Source organism: Lathyrus oleraceus, chromosome 5 (genome assembly GCF_024323335.1).
Source record: "Lathyrus oleraceus cultivar Zhongwan6 chromosome 5, CAAS_Psat_ZW6_1.0, whole genome shotgun sequence".
Classification (NCBI taxonomy): domain Eukaryota; kingdom Viridiplantae; phylum Streptophyta; class Magnoliopsida; order Fabales; family Fabaceae; genus Lathyrus; species Lathyrus oleraceus.
Window position 1 is genome coordinate 259,796,967 of NC_066583.1, and position 13,458 is coordinate 259,810,424.

General features: G+C 38.8%; 1 non-coding gene across 1 annotated transcript; it reads left to right on the top strand.

Moving 5' to 3' along the window:
• Nucleotides 1–13,110: 13,110 nt before the first annotated feature.
• Nucleotides 13,111–13,217, top strand: LOC127089495 (small nucleolar RNA R71). Its single transcript, XR_007791082.1, has one exon. It is a non-coding gene; the product is annotated as a small nucleolar RNA R71 (small nucleolar RNA).
• Nucleotides 13,218–13,458: the final 241 nt, after the last annotated feature.

Consider the following 13,458-nt stretch of genomic DNA (forward strand, 5'->3'; position numbering starts at 1 on the left):
GAAAAAGAAAAAGAAAAGAAAAAGAAAGAAACTCACCCACTGTTAGTTGGTTCAGAGGTATCTGGCACTGAACTCGGTAGGGCGGATTACGATCTGATCCCCCACAACTACAGTTGGGTCCAATAAAAGGGTTTACACATAATTATGTGCCAGAAATCCCATGCTCAGATCATAATCACTAACAGGCCACTCTACTATGAAGCATGTACGGATAACGGGCTTAATGTAATTGCGCCTGAATGAAAAGGACACAAAAAGAGATGAAGAGGCAGGCCTAGGTATTGTGGGATAATATGGATTGGTTAATATAGGAATGAAGTTTATGTCCGTATTTGCGGATCAGTGTCATCATGATACCCTTAGTTCACTCAGTTAGTACCTATCACTGCATCCCGACTTGAACTTAGAATTTTTACCTGAAGCACTCGTTTACACCAGTTTTTCTTTTATGAGCTTTTTAATGTTTTGCTTGAGGACAAGCAAAGGTTTAAGTGTGGGGTAGTTTGATAACACTGAAATTTACCGTATTTTCGATTCCGATTTCACATGCATTCTAGTTGTTTTATTGTTATTTTGTTGTGTTATTGCTATGTTTTCCTTTATTTTCGGGTTTTTACTTTAATCGGAGCCCCGGTCGAGAAAAGGAGCGAAAAAGAGCCAAAAACCCTAAAATTCAGCATTTTGTACTTGTGGCCTACCCCATGGCTGGCACCATAGACCCTGCCATGACGAGTCCAAGCTCAACTTCCCTCAACTTCCACGTTCCCCACTACTTCCACTAAGGCGCCTCATTTTGTGCTTGTGGCGGGCACCACAATAGGAAAGTTTTTCCCTCCCATTTTCAAGTTGAAGGGCATCCTTGTCATTTCCATCTTTTTACTTGCTTATAAATAGAAATTCGAAATCACTTTTACAATCATCCAAACTTAGAGCAGAGGCAAACTCAGAGCAACTTTGTTTCACTTAGGCATATATTCAGTATTTTAAAGTGGTAATCGCTTCACATTAGAGTGTTACCACAATTGTGTAATCGAGTCTGTGATAGAGTCTGTAATCGAGTTTGGAGCACTTTGGAAGGAAGTTAATCCTGCCGCCATTTTCATTTCCGCTTTGCAATTTATTCAACCCTCCGATTGGAGCAGGTTTTTATTACTTGTCTTTATCTTATTTATTTTCCCGCACTCGCTTTACTTTTATTTATTTCCTCGCACTCGCTTTACTTTTATTTATTTCCTCGCACTCGCTTTACTTTTATTTATTTCCTCGCACTCGCTTTACTTTTATTTATTTCCTCGCACTCTCTTTACTTTTATTTATTTCCTCGCACACGCTTTAAATTATTTATTTTCCGCACTCGCACTACTTTTATCTACTTTAATGCACTTTTACTTTACCATGTCTAACTAAATTTATAAGGTTAGAATGTAAGGATCGTAATTGAACCGATAATCCGTACAATTGTTCGTAGTAGTACTTAAGGGCTATTTTAATTTTCAACTTAAGTTTTCCCGCACCTCAATTCCGTTGGGTAAGATCGAAAGCCGTCCAACGTCTATTTAAACTTAATTGTTTTTAACTATTTCAAAAACAGCGAAAGCGCTTTGTTTAGTTCATTAGGAGATTTTAACTTAAGAAGAGAAGAGATTTTAAAACTATTTTCGGACGCGTTTATAAGTTTAGAGTCTGGTTCGTAAGAACCTCTTTTGGTTAGGAAATCCAGGTTATAATACTTTTCAACTTAGTCAAGATACTATATTTCTTAAAAATAGGTTTACTACTCTAACGCAATGCGCGCCTTTTTATAAGTGATAATAAGAGGGTTTGATTAGGGAGTACAACTCAGTTCTGAATACGCGAAAGCGACAGTTCCCATTAAATTAGTTCTTTTCAAAGTAGGAAACATTGCCCATAAGTAGCTCTATTAGCAAGTACTTGGATTATTAATTGATTACGTGAATTACATTCGATCCTATCTTTATTAATTAAATTTATTTCAATACCTTACTTTTCATTGCACACTCTAAAAACACCTATTTTGATTGCCTTTGATAAACACCATAACAATAGATAACGATAGATTGACACTTGGTCTCTGTGGATTCGACAATCTCTTATATTACTCTGACGCGTTCGTATACTTGTGAAAAGCACCGCATCAGTTAACTTAGAGAAATCCTTAATGAATCCTCGGTAGAAACCGGCGTGTCCTAAGAAACTGTGAATTTCTCTAACGGTTTTCGGAGGTTGAAGATGTTCTAGAATTTTGATTTTTGCTTTATCCACTTTAATTCCTCGATTGGATACGACATGTTCAAGTACAATTCCTTGTCGAACCATGAAATGGCATTTTTCCCAATTCAATATGAGATTTACCTTAACGCATCTCTCAAGTACCATTTCTAGGTTTAAAATACATCCTTTAAAGCTTTTCCCGCAGACAGAGAAGTCATCCATAAATACTTCCATAATGTCGTCTATAAAATCAGCTAAGATTGGCATCATGCACCTCTAAAATGTTGCAGGGGCATTACACAGTCCAAACGACATTCGTCGATAGTAAAATGTACCATAAGGACATGTGAAAGTAGTTTTTTCTTGGTCATCAGGATGGATAGGAATTTGAAAGAATCATGAGTATCCGTCTAAATAGAAAAAAAGAGAATGTTTAGCCAGTCGTTCAAGCATTTGATCAATGAAAGGTAATGGAAAGCCATCTTTACGAGTGACTCTATTTAATTTTCTATAGTCTATGCACATTCTCCATCCGGTTTGAGTTCTTTTTACTACGGATTCTCCCTTCTCATTACTAACAACAGTAACACCTCCCTTCTTTGGAACGACATGTATCGGGCTGACCCAGTTACTGTCTGATATCGGGTATATGATCCCTTCTTATAATAGCTTTTGTACCTCCTTTTTTACTACATCACTCAAGATGGGATTTACTATTCTCTGATGCTCTCTAGAGGTTTTACAGTCCTTCTCTAGCATAATATGATGCATACATATAGAGGGATTTATTCCTTTTAGGTCGAAGATGTTATAACCTAGAGCTGTTGGATATTTTCTTAAGACGTGGAGTAACTTTTCGGTTTCTATCTTCCCTAAGTCAGCGTTGAATATAACTGGTCTTTCAAGCTCGGTATCTAGGAATTCATACCTTAGATCATTGGGTAGTGTTTTGAGTTCTATTGAAGGTTTCTCGGGGCATGGCATTGGATTTGGTGTTAGTGCTAGACACTCTCTCAGACTATCATCTATGTACGACTCACGCCAATCATCGTCTTCGAATATAGGAGGTGTTGGAATCTTCAGTACTTCAGTATACTTAAATGATTCCTTCTCCATTTCTTTCACACATTCGTCGATGATGTCTAAGAGCCAACATGAGTCGTCTATATCTAGTACTTGTAGGAATTTAGCTAAGAGAAATTCAACTTTTACTTCTCCGACTTCGAATGTTAGCCTTCCTTTCTTCACGTCTATGATGGCTCCGACTGTGGCTAAAAACGGTCTTCCTAAAATAATAGGGATGTGGGAATCCTTCTTTATATCCATTATTACAAATTCGGTAGGAATATAGAATTGTGATATACGAACGGGAACATTCTCTAGCATACCTACGAGAAATTTAACGGAACGATCAGCTAGTTGTAGAGACATCTTTGTTGGTCTTAATTCTCCTAGATTGAGTTTTTCGAATATGGATAAGGGCATTAGACTAACATTGTATCCTAAATCGCATAGAGCTTTGTCTATGATAAACTTTCCGATTACACATGGTATGGAAAAACTACCTGGGTCTTTCAATTTATGAGGCATGTTGTTTTGAATAATAGTGCTACACTCGGTAGTAAGCATAACGATTTCGTCATCCTCGAGATTTTTCTTATTAGATAAGATTTCATTAAGTAATTTAGCATACGAAGTAATTTGCATAATGGCTTATATGAATGGTATAGTGATATTAAGTTGCTTCAGAAGTTCTATGAATTTCTTGAATTGTCCTTCATTTTTGGACTTAACAAGTCTTTGGGGATAAGGGATAGGTAGTTTGTATGGTGGTGGAGGCGCATAATGTAACACCCCAAATAAAGAAAAAAGAATTATTTAATTAAGTTGATAATATATTTATTAATTTAATTAAATAAATTGGATTATTATTATTATTATTATTTTGGAATAATAATATTTGGAAAATATATAAGTGGGAATAAAGAAAAGGTTTTCATTTGTTGGAAAAGGTTTTCACGTGAAATTCTGAGAAGCTGCAGAGAAGAGGAAAAAGGGCAAAGAGCCGAAAAGCGCGGTTGAGGAACGGAAGAGCTAAAGCTTGGAGATTTGCCGGATTATCTCAGGTAAGGGGGGTTTATCGTCGTTTAATGGGTATTATCGATTAACATGTAATGGGTAGTGATAAGCTGTTAATTTGACCCTAATTGGGATTGTGGATGCTGAAATATTATGATGATTAAGTTGAATTCAAGCTGAAATTGGATCTGTATTTGAGTGTATCGTGAAATTCTGAACTATCGCTTTTTACGGAAGTTGAATCGGAGGTCCGGAAGTCCTCCAACGGCGGAAAATGCGGAAACTCTGCATTCTGCCTTGTGTTAGCGCAGGAACTGCTGTTTCGCCTGCGTTAACCGGTTAACCCAGGGTGTTAACCGGTTAACACTGTTAAAATTTGTGAAAATGTTGAGTTTTGCCTGCGTTAACCGGTTAACCTATAGCGTTAACCGGTTAACACTGTTGCGTTTTGCCTGGAAGTGTAATTTTCCTGCGTTAACCGGTTAACCTATAGCGTTAACCGGTTAACACTGTTACAGTAAAGAAAAACAGTTGATTTTTATGTTGTCAATGCAATTGGTAGCTAGCCTATCATAGTAAATTGTGATGAACGAAATTATTGAGTTTATGTTGTGAAATATTGATGCAAATATGTTGATAAGTTGTTTTGTGGAAAACATTAAGTTGTAGGCTGATGAGCCAAAGTTGAATATAAGTTGTTCTGTTGAAAATACTAAGTTGTAGGCTGATGAGCCAACGTTGATCTTAAGTTGTTTTGTTGAAAAAGCTGTTGTGTTGCTGTTGTTATTATGTTGTTGAAGTTGCAAGTCGTACATGCCATATACATTCATATGCATAGAGTCGGGGCTTTTGCTCACACCACGTTGGCCTGGATTGGCAAAAATTATGGGGCTTTTGCTCACACCACGTTGGCCTGGATTGGCAAATTTTTAAGTTGAAAGTTGAAGGCTTATGCCTTGATGCCCACCAAACTGGCAATGATTTTAAGTTGGGAGTTTTACTCCAAATGGTACCACATGCATGAAGAGTCGAGTCTCATTTGAGTTGCATTTACGTTGTGTTTGAGTATGATGTTGAGTTGAATATGCTGCTACCGAATGCATGATATGATGTGGGTGATTAACGTGTAAAGTTACTTAACATAACATGATGATTTATAATATTTGTTATATCGATTGAGGAACTCACCCTTACAGTTATATTTTTCAGGTAACGAGCAGTGAGTCGAATAGAAGCTAGTGCTTGAAGTCTAGTGTGGTTAGAGGGTCATGCTCTGATAGATGTAACATCGGGACGGGATGTTGAATTGTTGAATAAATGTTAATTTTGATGAATTACAGATGTTGAAATATTTTATCCGCTGCGTATTGTTAAAGAAGTTTTTATGTTGAATAAAATTGAGTATGACTGCTTTTATGTTGAAATTTGTGATGAAGTTGTTATGTGACACCCTTGAGTTGCAATATTTACTCTGATATGTATGATTTAATTGTTGTTGTTTTAATTAAATAATTGGGGTATTTAGAAGGGTGTTACATTAGTGGTATCAGAGCAGGTCGGTCTGTCCGGCCAGTTGTCGTGTCGTTACTGTCTAACAATTGTGTAATTGTTATTAATCTAACGTTAAGTTGTGTTGTATTGATAAGTTGAAATGGCTGGAAGGAATGACGCTGCAATGGCTGCCGCAATGCAAGCAATGGCACAAGCTGTGCAGAACTTGCCAAATGCTGGTGGAGATGCTGGATCACGTAGCTTGGCGACTTTTCAGAGAGAGAATCCGCCGGTGTTTAAAGGAAAGCATGATCCAGATGCAGCCTTGGGATGGTTGAAAGAGATTGAGAGAATCTTCCGTGTTATGGATTGCACTCCAGCTCAGAAGGTTCGGTATGGTACTCATATGCTAGCAGTCGAAGCTGATGACTGGTGGCTAGAGACTCACGAGAGGTTGACCGTGGCAGGTGAAGACGTTACTTGGGATGTATTCCGTAGGGAATTTCTGAGGAAGTATTATCCAGAGGATGTCCGTGGTAAGAAGGAAATTGAATTCCTTGAGCTGAAGCAAGGAAGCATGTCTGTCACTGATTATGCTGCAAAATTTGTGGAGTTGTCCAAATTTTATCCTCATTACACTGGTGCTGGTGCTGAATTTTCAAAGTGCATCAAGTTTGAGAACGGATTGCGCTCTGAGATTAAGAAGGCTGTTGGGTATCAGAAGATACGCATTTTTACTGAATTGGTTGATAGCTGCAGGATATTTGAAGAGGACAATAATGCTCATTATAAGATTGTCAGTGACCGCAGGGGAAAGCAGCATCAAAATCGTGGCAAGCCATATGATGTTCCAGCTGGGAAGGGGAAACAAAGAGCTGCTCCGACTCAGAGAGCTAGTGGGGGAGGTGCTCCTACGGGTATAGTTTGCTTCAAATGTGGTCAGGCTGGTCATAAGAGTAATGTATGCACTGTTGAAGTAAAGAGGTGTTTTCGTTGCGGTAAGACTGGGCATGCAATAGCTGATTGCAAGCACAAGGAAGTGATTTGTTTTAATTGTGGCGAAGAAGGGCATATTGGAAGCCAGTGTCAGAAGCCGAAGAAAGGGAATCAGTCCGGAGGCAAGGTCTTTGCTTTATCGGGTTCTGAGACTTCTGCAGATGATCGTTTGATCCGAGGTACGTGTTATATTAATGGCTTTCCTCTTGTAGCTATTATTGACACAGGTGCGACTCATTCCTTTATATCTTTGGATTGTGCGGTGAAACTTAAGTTAGAGATATCTGAGATGTTTGGTAGTATGGTAATTGATACTCCTGCGAAGGGTTCAGTGACTACTACGTCGGTTTGTTTAAGTTGTCCCTTGAGTATTTTTGGTAGAGACTTTGGGATAGACCTTGTGTGTCTTCCGTTAGTGCAGATTGATGTTATTCTGGGTATGAACTGGTTGGTGTTTAACCGAGTTTCTATCAATTGTTTTGATAAGACGGTGGTTTTTCCTGAGATTGAGGAAGGAAAGAGTTTGTTTCTATCAGCAAGACAGGTGAATGAAGAAGTAGTGGATGGAGCAGAGTTGTTTATGCTGTTAGCGACTTTGGAGGCTAAAGATAAACTGGTGATTGGCGATCTAGCCGTGGTGTGTGATTTTCCTGATGTGTTTCCTGAAGAGGTGAATGAATTGTCGCCAGAGCGTGAAGTGGAGTTCTCTATTGACTTGGTACCTGGTACTAGGCCGATATCGATGGCTCCGTACCGTATGTCTGCTGTTGAGTTAACTGAACTGAAGAGTCAGTTGGAAGATCTGTTGGATAAGAAATTTATTCGTCCGAGTGTGTCACCGTGGGGTGCACCGGTGTTGTTGGTTAAGAAGAAAGAAGGTACTATGAGGTTGTGTGTGGACTACAGGCAACTGAATAAAGTGACGATCAAGAATCGGTATCCTTTGCCGAGGATTGATGATTTGATGGATCAGTTGGTTGGTGTAAGTGTGTTCAGCAAAATAGATTTGAGATCTGGGTATCATCAGATTCGTGTGAAAACCGAGGATATTCAGAAGACTGCTTTCAGAACCAGGTATGGACATTATGAGTATTCTGTAATGCCTTTTGGTGTGACTAATGCGCCTGGAGTATTTATGGAGTATATGAATAGGATTTTCCATCCGTACCTAGACAAGTTTGTTGTGGTGTTTATTGATGACATTTTGGTGTATTCGAAATCTGAAGAAGAGCATGCTGAGCATTTGAGAGTGGTTTTAGAAGTTCTACGAGAAAAGAAGTTATTTGCTAAACTCTCTAAATGTGAATTTTGGTTGGAAGAGGTTAGTTTTCTTGGTCATGTGATTTCAAGAGGTGGTGTTGCTGTTGATCCTTCTAAGATAGAAGCGGTATCTAAGTGGGAAGCTCCGAAGTCTGTTGCTGAGATTCGAAGTTTCCTTGGTTTGGCTGGTTATTATAGGAAGTTCATTGAGGGATTTTCTAAGTTGGCATTACCGTTGACAATGTTGACTAGAAAGGGGCAAGCGTTTATTTGGGATTCAAAATGTGAAGGAGGTTTCCAAGAGTTAAAGAGAAGGTTAACTAGTGCTCCTATTCTGATATTACCGAGTTCGTCGGAATCATTTGAAGTTTATTGCGATGCTTCATTGTTGGGTTTGGGTGGCGTGTTGATGCAGAATAAGCAGGTTATAGCTTATGCTTCAAGACAGCTGAGGGTTCATGAGAGGAACTATCCGACGCACGATTTAGAGTTGGCAGCCGTGGTATTTGTTCTGAAGTTGTGGAGGCATTACTTGTATGGGTCAAGATTTGAGGTTTTCAGTGACCATAAGAGTTTAAAGTATTTGTTTGATCAGAAAGAGCTGAATATGAGACAGAGAAGATGGTTAGAGTTTCTGAAGGATTATGACTTTGGTTTGAATTACCATCCGGGTAAAGCAAACGTAGTGGCGGATGCATTGAGTCGGAAATCATTGCATATGTCTATGCTAATGGTTAAGGAATTGGATTTAATTGAACAGTTTAGAGACTTGAGCTTGGTGTGTGAGAGTACTCACAACAGTGTTAAATTGGGAATGTTGAAGTTAACAAGTGGTATTCTGGAGGAGATCAGAGAGGGTCAGAAATCTGATATGCTTTTGGTTGATAAGTTGACTCTAGTGAATCAAGGTCAAGGTGGCGAATTCAGAATTGATGAGAATGGTATTTTGAAATTTGGTAGTCGGGTGTGTGTTCCGGATGTTACTGAACTTAAGAAGAGTATTCTTGAAGAAGGACATCGTAGTGGGTTGAGTATTCATCCTGGAGCTACGAAGATGTATCATGATTTAAAGAAGTTATTTTGGTGGCCGGGAATGAAAAGAGAAATTGCAAGTTTTGTCTATTCTTGTTTGACTTGTCAGAAGTCAAAGATTGAGCACCAGAAGCCGTCTGGGCTAATGCAACCGTTGGCTATTCCAGAGTGGAAGTGGGATAGTATCAGTATGGATTTTGTTTCTGGTTTACCGAGGACAAGTAAGAATTTTGAAGCCATTTGGGTGATTGTTGATAGATTGACGAAATCGGCTCATTTTATTCCGATCAGAATGGATTATCCGTTAGAGAAATTGGCTGAGTTGTATATTGAGAAGATTGTAAGTCTGCATGGTATTCCGTCGAGTATTGTTTCGGACAGAGATCCTAGATTTACATCGAAGTTCTGGGAAGGTTTGCAGAAGGCTTTGGGAACTAAGCTGAGATTGAGCTCTGCATATCATCCGCAGACTGATGGTCAGACTGAGAGGACGATTCAGTCATTGGAGGATCTTTTGAGAGCTTGTGTTTTGGAGAAGGGAGGTACTTGGGATTGTTATTTACCTTTGATTGAGTTTACCTACAACAATAGTTTTCATTCGAGCATTGGTATGGCGCCGTTTGAAGCTTTGTATGGTAGGAGATGTCGGACACCGTTATGTTGGTATGAGTCCGGTGAGAGTGCTGTGGTTGGACCGGAGATTGTTCAACAAACTACAGAAAGGATTAAGATGATTCAGGAGAAGATGAGAATTGCTCAGAGTCGTCAGAAGAGTTATCATGATAAGAGGAGGAAATCACTTGAGTTTCAAGAGGGAGATCACGTGTTTCTTCGTGTTACTCCGATAACTGGTGTTGGTCGAGCCTTGAAGTCGAAGAAGTTGACACCGCGATTTATTGGTCCTTATCAGATTTTGGAGAGGATAGGAGACGTAGCCTATCGTATCGCTTTACCGCCGTCACTTGCGAATTTGCATGAAGTTTTTCATGTGTCTCAGTTGAGGAAGTACGTTCATGATCCGTCGCATGTTGTCCAAGCAGATGATGTACAGGTAAGAGATAACCTGACTGTTGAAACATCACCTATGAGGATTGAGGATCGAGAGTTGAAGCAGTTGCGGGGTAAAGAGATTGCCTTGGTGAAGGTAGCTTGGGGAGGACCAGCAGGTGGCAATGTGACTTGGGAACTGGAGAGTCAGATGAAGGAGTCTTATCCAGAGTTATTTGTTTGAGGTATGTTTTCGAGGACGAAAACTCTTTTAGTAGGGGAGAGTTGTAACACCCCAAATAAAGAAAAAAGAATTATTTAATTAAGTTGATAATATATTTATTAATTTAATTAAATAAATTGGATTATTATTATTATTATTATTATTTTGGAATAATAATATTTGGAAAATATATAAGTGGGAATAAAGAAAAGGTTTTCATTTGTTGGAAAAGGTTTTCACGTGAAATTCTGAGAAGCTGCAGAGAAGAGGAAAAAGGGCAAAGAGCCGAAAAGCGCGGTTGAGGAACGGAAGAGCTAAAGCTTGGAGATTTGCCGGATTATCTCAGGTAAGGGGGGTTTATCGTCGTTTAATGGGTATTATCGATTAACATGTAATGGGTAGTGATAAGCTGTTAATTTGACCCTAATTGGGATTGTGGATGCTGAAATATTATGATGATTAAGTTGAATTCAAGCTGAAATTGGATCTGTATTTGAGTGTATCGTGAAATTCTGAACTATCGCTTTTTACGGAAGTTGAATCGGAGGTCCGGAAGTCCTCCAACGGCGGAAAATGCGGAAACTCTGCATTCTGCCTTGTGTTAGCGCAGGAACTGCTGTTTCGCCTGCGTTAACCGGTTAACCCAGGGTGTTAACCGGTTAACACTGTTAAAATTTGTGAAAATGTTGAGTTTTGCCTGCGTTAACCGGTTAACCTATAGCGTTAACCGGTTAACACTGTTGCGTTTTGCCTGGAAGTGTAATTTTCCTGCGTTAACCGGTTAACCTATAGCGTTAACCGGTTAACACTGTTACAGTAAAGAAAAACAGTTGATTTTTATGTTGTCAATGCAATTGGTAGCTAGCCTATCATAGTAAATTGTGATGAACGAAATTATTGAGTTTATGTTGTGAAATATTGATGCAAATATGTTGATAAGTTGTTTTGTGGAAAACATTAAGTTGTAGGCTGATGAGCCAAAGTTGAATATAAGTTGTTCTGTTGAAAATACTAAGTTGTAGGCTGATGAGCCAACGTTGATCTTAATTGTTTTGTTGAAAAAAGCTGTTGTGTTGCTGTTGTTATTATGTTGTTGAAGTTGCAAGTCGTACATGCCATATACATTCATATGCATAGAGTCGGGGCTTTTGCTCACACCACGTTGGCCTGGATTGGCAAAAATTATGGGGCTTTTGCTCACACCACGTTGGCCTGGATTGGCAAATTTTTAAGTTGAAAGTTGAAGGCTTATGCCTTGATGCCCACCAAACTGGCAATGATTTTAAGTTGGGAGTTTTACTCCAAATGGTACCACATGCATGAAGAGTCGAGTCTCATTTGAGTTGCATTTACGTTGTGTTTGAGTATGATGTTGAGTTGAATATGCTGCTACCGAATGCATGATATGATGTGGGTGATTAACGTGTAAAGTTACTTAACATAACATGATGATTTATAATATTTGTTATATCGATTGAGGAACTCACCCTTACAGTTATATTTTTCAGGTAACGAGCAGTGAGTCGAATAGAAGCTAGTGCTTGAAGTCTAGTGTGGTTAGAGGGTCATGCTCTGATAGATGTAACATCGGGACGGGATGTTGAATTGTTGAATAAATGTTAATTTTGATGAATTACAGATGTTGAAATATTTTATCCGCTGCGTATTGTTAAAGAAGTTTTTATGTTGAATAAAATTGAGTATGACTGCTTTTATGTTGAAATTTGTGATGAAGTTGTTATGTGACACCCTTGAGTTGCAATATTTACTCTGATATGTATGATTTAATTGTTGTTGTTTTAATTAAATAATTGGGGTATTTAGAAGGGTGTTACACATAAGGTGGTTCTTTACCTTTTGCCGCTCCAATTTTGTTTTTCTTTCCATTATTGGTTAGTTCATTTACCTTTTCAGTCCTTTTACTAGAATTTTGATACTTTGTCGCATTTTGGATTCTTGGGTCAACTGGTTCATCTAGTTCGGTGCCACTCCAAAGTGTGATATCGTTAGCATGGCCCTTTGGGTTTGGTTGTGGATGAACAGGAAATATTCCAGCTGAGGCTGCTATTGCAGCTTGTTGTTAGGCTACTTGATAGATTTGGGTTTCTAACATTTTGTTATGGGTAGCCATAACATCAAACTTATTTGACAATTGCTTCATTAGTTCACTCGTATGAGCATTTTGATTTGCAAATTCTTTGTTTTTTTGAGCTTGGGCATTCATAAAGTTTTCCATCATGATCTCCAGATTTGACTTTCTAGGTGCTTGTGGAGCAACATTGGCTCCTTTCTGATAGCCAGGTGGAATATCAGGTGTTGGGTTTGGTGGAAACAAAGCATTGTTACTTTTATAGATAAAGTTCAGATGGTTCCTCTAACCAGGATTCTAAGTGTTTGAATATGGGTTTCCTTGAGCATAGTTTATTTGGTCGGTGGGAACACCAACCAATAACTAACAATCAGCATTAGTGTGCCTAGGGGTTCCATATAACTCACAATTTTGTGTTATAGCAGCTACGGTAGCTGCTGGTGTTATGGATAAGCTTTCAATCTTTTGAGTAAGTGCATCCACTTTAGCATTGATGCGGTCTATGCCATTAACTTTGTACATTCCTCCTTTCGGAGTTGGTTTTTCTATAGCAGCATGTTCACCTCCCCATTGGAAATGATTTTGAGCCATGTTCTCTATGAGATCATAAGCTTCGTCATATAGTTTGTCCATTAGAGCACCGCCAGCGGCAACACTTAAATTCTTCTTAGTGTTATACAACAGACCATTATAGAAAGTATGGATAATCAGCCATTCTTTAAGTCCATGATATGGACAAAGTTGTATCATGTCTTTGTATCTTTCCCAAGCGTCGAAAAGAGATTCATTGTCTTTTTGCTTAAATCCATTGATTTGAGCTCTTAGCATAGCTGTTTTGCTTGGTGGAAAATATCTGGCTAAGAAGACTTTCTTCAAGTCGTCCCATGTGGTTACAGAGTTTGAAGGTAGAGACTGGAGCCAAGCTCTAGCTCTATCTCTTATGGAAAAAGGTAAAGACGTAGTCTAATCACTTCTTGACTGACACCCTTTGCTTTCACAGTGTCTGCATACTGCACAAACACTGACAAATGTAAGTTAGGATCGTCTGTAGGACTACCTGAAAATTGGT